Below are 12,829 nucleotides of genomic sequence, written 5' to 3'. Positions count from 1 at the left end.
CTTTCTGCCATAAGGGTGGTGTCATCTGCATATATGAGGTTGTTGATATTTCTCCTGGCAATCTTGATTCCAGCTTGTGTTTCATCCAGCCCAGCATTTCACATAATGTATTCTACATATAACTTAAATAAACAGGGTTATAATATATACAGACTTGATGTAATCCTTTCCCAATTTGGAAGCAGTCTGTTGTTCCACGTCCAGTTCTAACTGTTGCTTTTTGACTTGCATACAGGTTTTGCAGGAGGCAGGTAAGGTGGTTTGGTATCTACAGTACACCAGTTCAGTTCTTCATTTCAATGTAGGTAGATCTTAGTGAATTAATGAGCTAGACAATAAGATTTTCTATTATCAGAACCTGAGTGTCTCAACAGAAATAGTATTGACCCAAAACACCAGGGACCTGTGTTCTCTCAGTAAGTTCTCCCTATATGACTCAGGACCACTCAGCTGGGTATCCACCTTCTCATCTGTATAATAGAGTGCATGTGTGTGCTCATTCATGTCCTACTGTTTGTGAACCCATGAACTATAGCCTGCTAGGCTCCTCAGTCCATGGAATTTTCCAGGCAAGAATATTGGAGCAGGTTGTCAATTCCTTCTCTAGGGGATCTTCCTGACCCAAGGACTGAACTCCCTGTCTGTTGAGTCTCCTGCATTGGCAGACAGGTTCTTTACTACTGTTCCATCTGGGACTGAGTCCTGAAGGTCTTTCTAGACATAGATTTCCATGGTTCTGTGAAAATCCATATTCTCCACTTGTTAACATAAAAAAAAAAATCCTTCCATTTTGTGTTGTCAAATGGGAAATAAATTCAAGGCCTCACATTATAATATCATCTTGGCTAATTTTGCTGTCTTTCCCCTCAAGCCTAGAATTACTGGCAAGCTGTAGCACCACTGAAACTTACTGAGGCTCTAATCTTCAATGACCTTTTGTTTTAAAAGCTGTGCTGGGTTTTATTTTCAATGACTACTTCCTTTTAAAGAGTGGTGGTCACTTTGATATCTCGTTAATAGAAAGGTCAAAAAATTGTCAGTCTTAAGGATTCATAAATTGTTGAGCTGTGCTTTGTTATTTTCCCATTTTCAATTTTTATATTTCCCATACAAAGCTGTGTGCTTTCATTGAAAAAATACATAATTGCACTCATAACTGCAAAATATTACATATAGAGAAAATTTACTTTGGGTTATAGGTGAAAAGAAACTCTATGCCTAGTGAATTTAACCATAAAGGACATTATTTTTAGGACTGTCTATTAGATGAGCAAGCAAGTTACATATCAGACTATTTTAATATAATTTCATTTCAGTGGTCATGATTTAAACTATAGCAAATCCTAACATTTCCATACAGATATATTGTTTTATAGTTTCGTTCTTTATATTTATAGTCACCATTATGTGAGATATTCAGTATAGTGAAAACAGTAGCTACAACTCTAGAATTCTAGTTGCTGCTGGAGTTCCCATGGCAAGGTAAATTGGGACATGAGGAGAAAGGAGCACATTGAATTCATTATTGGTCCATTCAGTTTCTGGGCCTTTGTACGTCTTCAGTAAAAGAAAGAGACAGAGCTTTGGAACTTGTTATTTTTTTTCAATTCGCGGGAGGCAGGCCTTTCTTTGGTCTGGCTTGGTTAAAGGACTTAATATAGTAGCAGATCAGCCTCCCAGATGTGCTCTGTTTCACCTGGTTTTTGAAGACAACAAAATCCAAGCTGAGATGCATGAACTGGAATTGTCCAGGCCACCTCAGTGAAGATAGCGTATTATGGCACTCAAGCCAATGAAACACCATATACTATGTGTAGGACCATAGCAGAGAGAATATGATTTATTTTAGGACCTGAAAGAAGTTTGTAGTTAATGGTAGGTAGACATAAGGCAGTTAGATGTTAAGAGTTGGGACTGACAGAGGGAAGTGGATTAATTTAGACCATTATACAGAAACTGACTTCCTTAGAATTTTCTCAAATGTATAAAGAAATTCAGAATTCATTTTTAAAGCCATATGGAGACACCTTAGTATTTTAAGTGAAAAGTGACATGATCAAATTTCCATTTTAAAAATTGGAATATAAAATTATTACAGTCTTCATATTTCAGAACTTCTGAAGCTGGAGGACAAAAAATGGGGCAGACATTTTAAGTAAGAATACAGTCCTTGCCTCAAAATCACAGTGTTCTTGAAATGTAAGTGGAAGGACTGATGAAACCCACCCAACTGCTCTTTAAATTACTCTTTTGGGAATGTGGAAGATGTTACAATTATTTTTTAATAAAAATGTCACCTTATTATAGGCTGCTATGAGTAAAATGCTTGTGCTTAGTCAGTCAGTCATGTTAGACTCTTTGCAACCTCATGGACTGTAGCCCACCAGGCTCCTCTGTTCATGGAATTCTCCAGGTAACAATACTGAAGTGGGTTGCCATGCCCCTGTCCAGGAGATCTTCCCAAAGCAGGGATTGAACACAGTTCTCTCACATTGCAGGTGGATTCTTTACTGTCTGAACCACTGGGGAAGCTCATGAGTAACATACAAGAGAAAGAAAGAAAAAAAAAGCCCATTAAATGTTACCTCTCCATGAAACTAATGAAATGGTTGAATAATTTATTTGTAAGGCATTTATTCTAGCAAGATACAATTTTCTAATATGAGAGCAAGTTGAAGATTTAAAACAGCTATCAAAATAGTTCATATTGGGTGAAATCATTTTTCCTGAATTACGAGACCATTATAAAATAGGAGTCTAATCAAAGGGGTTGTTCAAAGGTTAACCCTCTATCCAACCCAGGCATCCTTGAACTCTTTAATCAAAGAAACTGTTAAGAAGCCAGAAGAGACTTTCAGACAAGGGTTTGTGTGTGTGTGTGTGTGTGTGTGTGTGTGTGTTTGTAGTTGATTTATAGTGTTGTGTTGATTACTGCTGTACAGCAGTGATTTAGTTACACACATATATTAAGTATGCATATACACATTCTTTTCTCCAATATTATTTCTCATTATGGTTTATCATAGAATATTGACTAGTCCTCTGAGCTATACAGTAAGACCTTTATTGGTGCTTCTGGAATAGCACAAGGGAATAAACACAAGAAACAGGTATCCTTGACTGATCTTCCAGGAGCCAAATTCAGATCTTAAATGGAGTGGGGGTTGGGCAGATCTGAGGGTTTGGGCCAGAGGTGTGCTCTGGGCTGTCCTTTCTCCCTCTTTCCCTTCCTGGGTGCCCTGTGCAAGGATCAGTCACATCACTTCAAGCAGCGTGAACCAGCTCACTACTGCCACCCTAGGAAGATGGAATAGTGGTCGAAATTCCCCTTTTGAGCATGCTGATGCTGGATGTTTTGAGCATGCATGATGCCTGGCTGGTCTTAGCTGCCTTTGTGGTCTCCACTTCCAGTTTCACCAGCTGGTCAGGTGCCTCCTGCTCTGAGTCAGTTTCCTATTTGTTCAGGGAGACACTGTCCACGTGCTACTGTTCTGGCAGGTTCCAACTTATCTCAGTATGAAGTGGAGCAAAACTCAACCCACTGCATGGTATAGTGATGTATAAAGTTTGCATTTACCAGAGACCCCAAACTGAAGGCAACTAAACAGCAGTATTTCTACACTTATGTTACATGCCATTTTCTCTAATATACTAATCCAGGAAAACTTTCTGGCCCATAACCAGGGCTAGCTCCACTGCAACTCCTGAACACTACTCTGCAGGGAAGGCCATGTGGAGAGTCTGGGTTTGGGGGATGGTCACTGGGGCGGAAGGCATGGCTCCTTCCTTTCTGCGCATCTGGCCAGCAGAGGATCACATAACTTTACTGTCCAGGAGCAGAGGAACCACATTAACTCCAGTGGAGATCTCCAATTTCAATAGGGGATCGCCTCCTATTCTACCCACTGAGACCCCCCTCCCCAGACCCTGCCCGGGCATGATCATGCCGTTCACTCTGGGGCCCTGCCTGCCTGCCACATCCTCCTTCAACAGTATGCACCTCCGAGCTTCCCTGAGGCTGCTTTCTCACTTCCAGAACCCACAGACCAGCGGGTGATCCCAGAGACCCTCCCGTAACTCTTTGGACCCCCAGCCCAGCTCTTTCGCCTTTCACCTACTTAGGTGTGAGGTCCAGCCTGTCCTCCCTGAGGATGCAATCCACATGCTCATCTTATTGCCCTATTCCTCCATGTTGCTGGCAGCAGCCGCAGCTGCATGGGTCACCCCAGGAGTACAGCACTTCTTGTTTCAGCCACCTACTCGCCTGGCCTCTACCTCTCCAGCGCGGCTGCCTGATCGCAGTCTCTGCCCATCCATGGGTGTCTGCCCCTACATCCACTCCCTGGTGGTCCCAGCACTTCCCCGTGGAGGGTGGGCCCTGCCTTCATACCTACCATCTTTAGAGTCAGACTGTCTCAACCCTACTCTTTTGCTTAGGACAGCGCAGATTTTTTTTTTTTTTTTTCATGCATGTAGGATCTTAGTTCCCTGGCTAGGGATCTAACCTCTAACCCAAGATTCCTGCAGTGGAAACTCTTGGGATCTTAACCACTGGACTGGCAGGGAAGAGATTTTATTTTCCACAGGTCAAATGATTATACACTCCTCCAAATATATTTTTTATAATGTATTCATCTTACTTGGCTGTGGGACTTCCATAAATAATAACAGTAATAATTATCTAGAATTTCCTGCTGGGGCTTCCCTGGTGACTCCACCATAAAGAATCCACCTGTAATGCAGTAGATGCTGGTTGAATCCCTGGGTGGGAAAGATCCCCTGGAGAAGGAAATGGAAACCCACTCTAGTATTCTTGCCTGGAAAATCCCATGGGACAGGGGAGCCTGGTTGGCTACAGTCCATGAGGTTGCAAAGAGTTGGACATAATTCAGCGACTAAACAACAACAACAGAATTCCCTGCTAAGAGTAATGGTATCTGTGTTATCCAAAGTTGAGAGTGAGTGTTGCAAGAGAGTTAAAAATCAAGAATGATTATTTTGACCATAGAGAAATGAATGATTTCTTCCTTCCATCCAGTTGTTTGTCTTCTACTTGTATAGGAAAAAAAAAAAAGTACTCTCATGTTCTCAAAACTATTCATGTAATAGGACTCTTCCTCTGAATTAATTTGCTAAGGTTGCCACAATCAAATACTACAGACTGGGTGGCTTAAACGAGAGATGATTATGTCCTCATAGTTTTATCATGTCCTCTGAAAGACTTAAATCAGAGTGCTAGCTGACTTTGTTCCTTGAGGACTCTCTTACAGGCTTACAGATGGCTGTTCTCTCCCTATCCCTTTGCACGGCTGTGCCTCTGTGCATATGCTCCTAGGGTCTCATTGTATGTGTCCATATCTCCCCTTCTTGTAAAAACACCAGTTAGAGTAGGTTAAAGCTTACTCTAACAGCATCATTTTAACTTCCAATTTAAAGATCCTATCCCCAAATATAGTCACATTCTGAAATACGAGGGGTTAGAGCCTCAGTGTATGAATTATGGGGGGACATAATTCAGTCCACAATAACTACCAAAAGTTTCACTGACACCTATCAGCTTTTAACTGCTCTGATTTTCCACCCAGGCCCTCCCCTAGGGCTTTATTTTTGCTTTATTTTACTAATTAAAGTATGCTAATTAAATTTACTAATTAAAAATACTGTTTAATAATTAAAGTGTCTTTGCATATCAAATTCATTATCCAATAAAGGTCTATAGCTTTAGTTTCCAGTTCACTAGATCCTACCTAGTACTGACTTTATACCTCAGCTCAAAATTTTCACAAATTCTTTTGTAGGTAAAAATCTTTGCTGGAGATAAAACTCGTGGGTAACTGATAGACACTTTTCCCCTTAATTTTGCATTCTTTTACATTGAATTTTGATTATTCCATATATTTCCATTGTCTGCTTGTCTAGATTTTAGTTGATTTAGGATGAAAATGACATTTTATATTCACTCTATATCTTAATAATGTCCAGTAGAATGTTGTATATATATCATATTCTCAAATGATCCTATTTGATTGAATTTCTGATTAGTGAAGTATGCAGCTACTTCAATCCGTTTATTTTCAATGTTACCTTAATTGGCTTTGTGAATTCCCAGCACTTTCATTCAGCACTTGTCATCTACAGTGCTTGAATGAGCTAACAGTTGCATGCTTTGGGTAGCACTCTAGGCATGAGGGTTACCTCGATGCACTGTAATCCTTGCGTACCTCAATGCACGTCTATTGCCTCATAGACTGCCAAGCTTGATTTTACTGACATGGATGGATGGTTCATTTTTCTTTATGTGTCCTTTCAAGAAGATTAGCCTGCCTGAAAGACAATTATTTCTTTTTAACCAAGGTTATATGAGCATATATAGCTTTTTTGTGATAATCTTAAAAGTTATGGTCACTTTTGAACTATGTTAGGTAAAAGATTCATATTGACTTCCATGAATTATCAATGTTTGTTTTCAGAACACTGGTGGAACAATGTTTAGGAATAAGTTGATATCTGAACTCAGTATCCAGTAACCCATGTCAGTTCCTTTTGTAATTTGTTAAAATGGTAATTCTTTAATCTAACTCTTTCACCTTGGAATAATATACAAAATATCAGTATGCATAAAGGGCTCTTGGAAGTCATTGTTTATTTATTGTTTCTTCTTTTGTGTGTATAGTCATGCACCTAACGAAAGAAATAGCACACAATGTCAACAGCTCCCACTGTGTTAGTCTTTTACTATCCCAACATATGCCCTAATATTTAAAGAGCAATAAAAGTCTGCTGCTTCCACAGTCATTAGCTTTGGTTGTTGCAGTCAATCACCCATAGAAGTCAGAGTCATATTAGTTTTTTTTTTCTTCCTCATTGAACAATCTAGCCATCATTCTCCTTTATCATTAAAGGAAAAATTAACTTAGGAGACTGCCCAGACACTAAAGTGCATTTGCAACATGAGAAAACTCTTATCACTTTACTTGAGGAAAGGTACCTCTGTCCTGTTGAAGGAACAGTAAAAATGAGGTTAACATTATTGATTAATGCATTAGCCTATCTTCTTTAAAGTGGATTGATAGTTTCTAGTTTTAAAATACGTGTTAATTCAAGAAAAGAACTGTATGAGTAGTTTACTGAAATACTTAGATAATTTTAGAGGATATTCACTCTGGTCTCACTGATTTGATTACTTTTGCTTAATCATAATTAGTAATGGAAATAAGATTATTTCAAACCTGATGTATCTGTAAAATCAAGAAGTTAAAGAAAGATATAAGTTGGTCATGTTTGAGCGTCCTTGGTGGGTTATGTAACCTTGAAATAATTTCAGCTAGGTTAGGGAGAGTAATACGGGAGAAGGCAATGGCACCCCATTCTAGTACTCTTGCCTGGAAAATCCCATGGACGGAGGAGCCTACAGCTACAGTCCATGGGGTCGCTACGAGTCGGACACGACTGAGTGACTTCACTTTCACTTTTCATTTTCATGCATTGGAGAAGGAAATAGCAACCCACTCCAGTGTTCTTGCCGGGAGAATCCCAGGGATGCGGAGCCTGGTGGGCTGCTGCCTACAGGGTCGCACAGAGTCAGACACGACTGAATTGACTTAGCAGCAGCAGCAGCAGCAAGGAGAGTAATTAAATTTTTTTCAATAACCTCATTATGGAGAAAAACTAGAAACATAGGCAATTTTATATTTACTTTATAAGATAAAAGTAAATACTATTTTTAGTTTTATTTCATTTGAACTGAAGCAATTTCATTGATAATAAGTTTTGCATTTCTTCCATCATTCCAGAGTCATAATTATAAGTGAATAATGTTAAATTTCAATTCTTCTGATATTCAGATCAAATTTTTATATTTGTGTTAAATATATATGAATTACAGAACGTGAGTTTGGAAGTGAGCATCTAAATATCATCATGAAAACTATACATAAGTACTCTTATTAAATGTAAGTTGTAGCACTGTGTGATTCACTGGTGAGGCAGGGAGCTAATGTGTTGTCACTCAGGCTCAGTTTCCTCTTTAGTCTCTGACCAGTTGCTGGCCCAGAGTTTTTTTCCTATGCTTTTGGCCAGAACTTTTTGATTATTCAGATTACTCGTCCGCCTCCTTTGAGGTAGGGTTTTCAGAGTCAGTGTTGGCTAGGTCTATCTATATCCCCTCACATGTTTGTTTTCGTAACCAGTGGTCCTTGCTCCTGACCACATGCCTCTCTGATCAGTCGCAGTTTTGTCACCTTAGCACATCGCTGGGTTATTAGTGTGAGTTGATCTCATAGAACAACATCACATAGAACAAATGTTCATGACTGTTTTGTAATTTGATAAAGTGATGAAATTTATGGATATGTCTCTCATAAAGATGTTCTTCACACAAGCAGTTGCATAACATTTCAGGACTGATTGATGACCTTAGAACTCATGGTAAAGAGGTGCCTCTGGATGCATTTCCTTGGATATTTTACTTAAGTGTGATTTTTTTTCTTTCTTTTTTCCCTCGGTTATGTTAAGCTTCTTATTAATAGTAAGGGAAGCCGTGCTTAAAAACTAGATTATTTTTTTATGTATGAATATGTGGCAAAATTTACTGCAACTTATATGATTTATTAAACTAACTCAATCCTGAAGCAATTGCATTATTAAGTAGTTAAAAAATTCATGACATGTCCTTAACACAGTGAGAGTGCCTTGGAGGAGCTCATTCATCCAATAAATATGTGTTTAACAAACTGCTTGAAATGAATCTCTTTTATGGGTTTTTGTAATTATTGTTCTTATTTAAGATTTATATATATGTGTATATATACATATATATATATGTATATATACACACACACAGCATAAATAACAGAATTTGTTTTTAACATAGGGTTATGGTTTGTTTCTGAATGCACGTAGTCACAGTCCTTTGCTTGTGAGTATGCAATAAAATGCTTTGTTGCTTCATTAAAGCTTCTCAGTAGGCTGTGGTGTTCTAGACATATTCTCTACATGGTGCATAGCTGCCTTTCCATTTTGAGATTTAAAGGAGCACTGCATTGAAAACTTTCTGTGATTTCTTATTCTGTATCAGATGCTGAGCTCTAAGATGCAAATGAAGATCTTAAATTTTAACTTTTCTGAATTTTCAGCCAGATATTTTCAAAACTAAAGGGCTATGTGAAAAAAAAAAAACACCATTTCCTGTGTCATCTTAAAAAGAGGTGGTTCTGCTTATGTCGTATTCTGAGATATATGCAATCAGTGGCAAGCCTCCTCAATAACAGATTGTAAATCTGTTATGACTACAGACACATAGAGAACACAACTGTCTAAGAACTGCAGTTTTCAGTTCTTTTAGCACTTAATTATGTTTTAGTTTAGTTCAGTCTCTTAGTTGTGTTCTACTCTTTGTAACCCCATGGACTGCAGCACACCAGGCTTCCCTGTCCATCACCAATGCCCAGAGCTTGTTCAAACTCACGTGCATGGAATCAGTGGTGCTATCCAACCATTTCATCCTGTGTCATCACCTTCTCCTCCCGCCTTCAATCTTTCCCAGCATCAGGGTCTTTTCCAGTGAGTCAGTTCTTCACATCAGGTGGCCAAAGTTTTGGAGTTTTAGCTTCAGCATCAGTCCTTCCAATGAATATTCAGGACTGATTTCCTTTAGGATGAACAGGTTGGATCTCATCGTAGCCCAAGGGTCTTCTCCAACACCACAGTTCAAAAGCATCAATTCTTCAGCTCTCAGCTTTCTTTATGGTCCAACTCTCACATTCATACATGACTACTGGATGGGTCTTTGTTGGCAAAGTAATGTCTCTGCTTTTTAATATGCTGCCTAGGTTGGTCACAGCTTTTCTTCCAAGGAGCAAACGTCTTTTAATTTCATGGCTGCAGTCACCATCTGCAGTGATTTTGGAGCCCCCCCAAAAACAAAGTCTGGCACTGTTTCCATTGTTTCCTCATCTGTTTGCCATGAAGTGATGGGACCGATGTCTTGATCTTAGTTTTTTGAATGTTGAGTTTTAAGCCAACTTTTTCACTTTCCTCTTTCACTTTCATCAAGAGACTCTTCAGTTCCTCTTCACTTTCTGCCATAAGGGTGGTGTCATCTGTGTATCTGAGGTTATTGATATTTCTCCCTGCAATCTTGATTCCAGCTTGTGCTTCATCCAGCCCGGCATTTCTCATGATACACTCTGCATATAAGTTAAATAAGCAGGGTGACAATATACAGCCTTGACATACTCCTTTCCCAATTTCTAATCAGTCTGTTGTTCCATATCTGGTTCTAACTGTTGCTTCTTGATCTGCATACAGATTTCTCAGGAGGCAGGTCACGTGGTCTGGTGTTCCCATCTCTTGAAGAATTTTCCACAGTTTGTTGTGATCCATACAGTCAAAGGCTTTGGGGTAATCAATAAAGAAGAAGTACATGTTTTTCTGGAATTCTCTTGCTTTTTATGTAATCCAATGGATGTTGGCAATTTGATCTCTGGTTCCTCTGCCTTTTCTAAATCCAGCTTACTGCTGCTGCTGCTAAGTTGCTTCAGTCATGTCCAACTCTGTGCCATCCCATAGACAGCAGCCCACCAGGCTCCCCCATCCCTGGGATTCTCCAGGCAAGAACACTGGAGTGGGTTGCCATTTCCTTCTCCAATAAATAAACACCTGGAAGTTCACGGTTCACATATTGCTGAAGCCTGGCTTAGAGAATTTTGAGCATTACTTTACTAGCGTGTGAGATGAGTGCAGTTGTGTGGTGGTTTGACCATTCTTTGGCATTGTCTTTCTTTGGGATTAGAATGAAAACTGACCTTTGCAAGTCCTGTGGCCACTGCTGAGTTTTCCAAATTTGCTGGCATATTTGGTGCAGCATTTTCACAGCATCATCTTTTAGGATTTAAACAGCTCAACTGGAATTCCATCTCCTCCACTAGCTTTGTTCATAGTGATACTTCCTAGGCCCATTTGACTTCACATTCCAGGATGTCTGGCTCTAGGTGAGTGATCACACCATTGTGGTTATCTGGGTCATGGAGATATTTTTTTATAGTTCTATGTATTCTTGCCACCTCTTAATATCTTTTGCTTCTATTAGGTCCATACCATTTCTGTCCTTAGACTTGTGTTATTGCTTAAGCATCATATTTTTTGACTCTGTATTGTGAATTAGTGTTTATTGGTACCGCCTCTTGCCTCATTACTTCTATTTCTACTAGTATCATCATCCCTAAAAATTATAATTTTGTGAATACTCCTACTCTGACTGACGTATAGAAAAGCACTTTATTTTAATCATGTTACACATAAAGAAACTGAGATATAGTCATTTTTAAATGACTTGCACAAAATCACACATACAAAAACTGTATTGGGAAGATAAATTTTTCTTTTCAGTAATCCACATATGTAAACCAAAGACCCAGAATAATAGTAGCCTAAACTACTGCTCAGACTATTACCAGGCCCTTTAATTAAATAAAGCACATTGTTTAGTTATGATTTATAACCTACCTAAACTGTTGGAATAATCTTAAAATTATTCTGTTTTCCAGCTACATTATTTATTTACCTGTGAAAGAATCTTGAAATTTTGCCTTAGAATCAATCCACATACTATATGCAGCAGTTTTATGCATTCATTTACCCTTTATTTTAGAAGTTTTGATATATTAACTTATATGCTTTTTATTTTTTAAAAATGTTATTGGAGTATAGCTGGTTGTCAATGTTTTGTTATCTTTAGGTATACAGCAAAGTGAATCAGTTATGCTTAAAGACCTGTTGATGTATTTGAGTAAAAATATAACTTTAAGACAGGAAAAAAAAATTGTTTCATCATAATTCCACCCAACTCCTCTATAAAAAGTCTCAGATAAGTCTCTTGACTGACTGAATTTACCAAATAAATATGGATGAAAAGAAGTGAATGAATCCCATCCAATAAAGGAATTTCAGATTAATTATTTAAAGAACCTAGAAGTAAATACTCTTATTTAAATTACAATGGACTTTTGCTTATGGCAGCATGAAGATGTTGCCAAATTCTCCCTCCTGTCCCACTCCCCAGATAAGTATAAAATTAAAAGAAAAATGTCAGAAACAACATTTGAAGGTACTGGATACCAACCAAAAGCAGATGAAAGGTTAGTAAGAATTTACTCATAATTAACTCAAGAGCTATAGGTTAGAAGACAGAGTTATCTATGGCTTTTTTTGTCTAAGTTACTTCCATCTTTACTTCACTCCCCAATAGGGTCAACAAAAGCTATTGTTTTAACCATTGACATGAAAGCCACAAGCTCCAAAGTCATAGGGAACTGATTCAGTTTGGAGTTGTCAATGAAAACCTATGGTTTTGGCAGCTAATGTGGGAATTTAGATAGGACAAAATTGGGGAGGAGGGGAAATTTATATATTTGTTAGTCCAGTGTGGTCATCCTGATTGGGATAGACCAGTCTGAAATTTAATTGAAAGATCCTAGAAATCGGCTCCATAGAAAATCTGAGATAAGTTCTTCACGTATCACTGGCTGATGGAAAAGTTTGCATATTTGTCAGGGAAACCTGAGAAGGCTTGAGAAATATGTGATGATGCAGACTTGAGGACTAGCTATAATTCTGAATGTGTTTCCTAAACCACTCACTAATCAACCTGAAGAAGGTTTGCACCTTATGGGAACAATGATTTAGAGCACATCTTCTATCCAAATAATGAGATAACCAATAAACCATAAAGACACGGGGGAGATTATCTTTCCTGGTGGCTCAGAGGGTAAAGCGTCTGCCTGAAATGCTGGAGACCCAAGTTCGATCTCTGGGTCGGGAAGGTCCCCTG

General features: G+C 38.6%; 1 protein-coding gene across 4 annotated transcripts in view; it reads left to right on the top strand.

Annotated features, from left to right (window-relative positions):
- DPP10 (dipeptidyl peptidase like 10) overlaps positions 1 to 12,829 on the top strand; it is an 805,225-nt gene that overhangs the window by 263,428 nt on the left and 528,968 nt on the right. The window lies entirely within an intron of this gene.

The sequence above is a fragment of the Bos grunniens genome, chromosome 2 (genome assembly GCF_055505025.1).
Source record: "Bos grunniens cultivar Pamir isolate PY7600 chromosome 2, Bosgru_T2T1.0, whole genome shotgun sequence".
Taxonomy (NCBI): Eukaryota; Metazoa; Chordata; class Mammalia; order Artiodactyla; family Bovidae; genus Bos; species Bos grunniens.
Note: the sequence above shows the minus strand (reverse complement) of the source record. Positions and strands in the feature narration are given on the sequence as shown.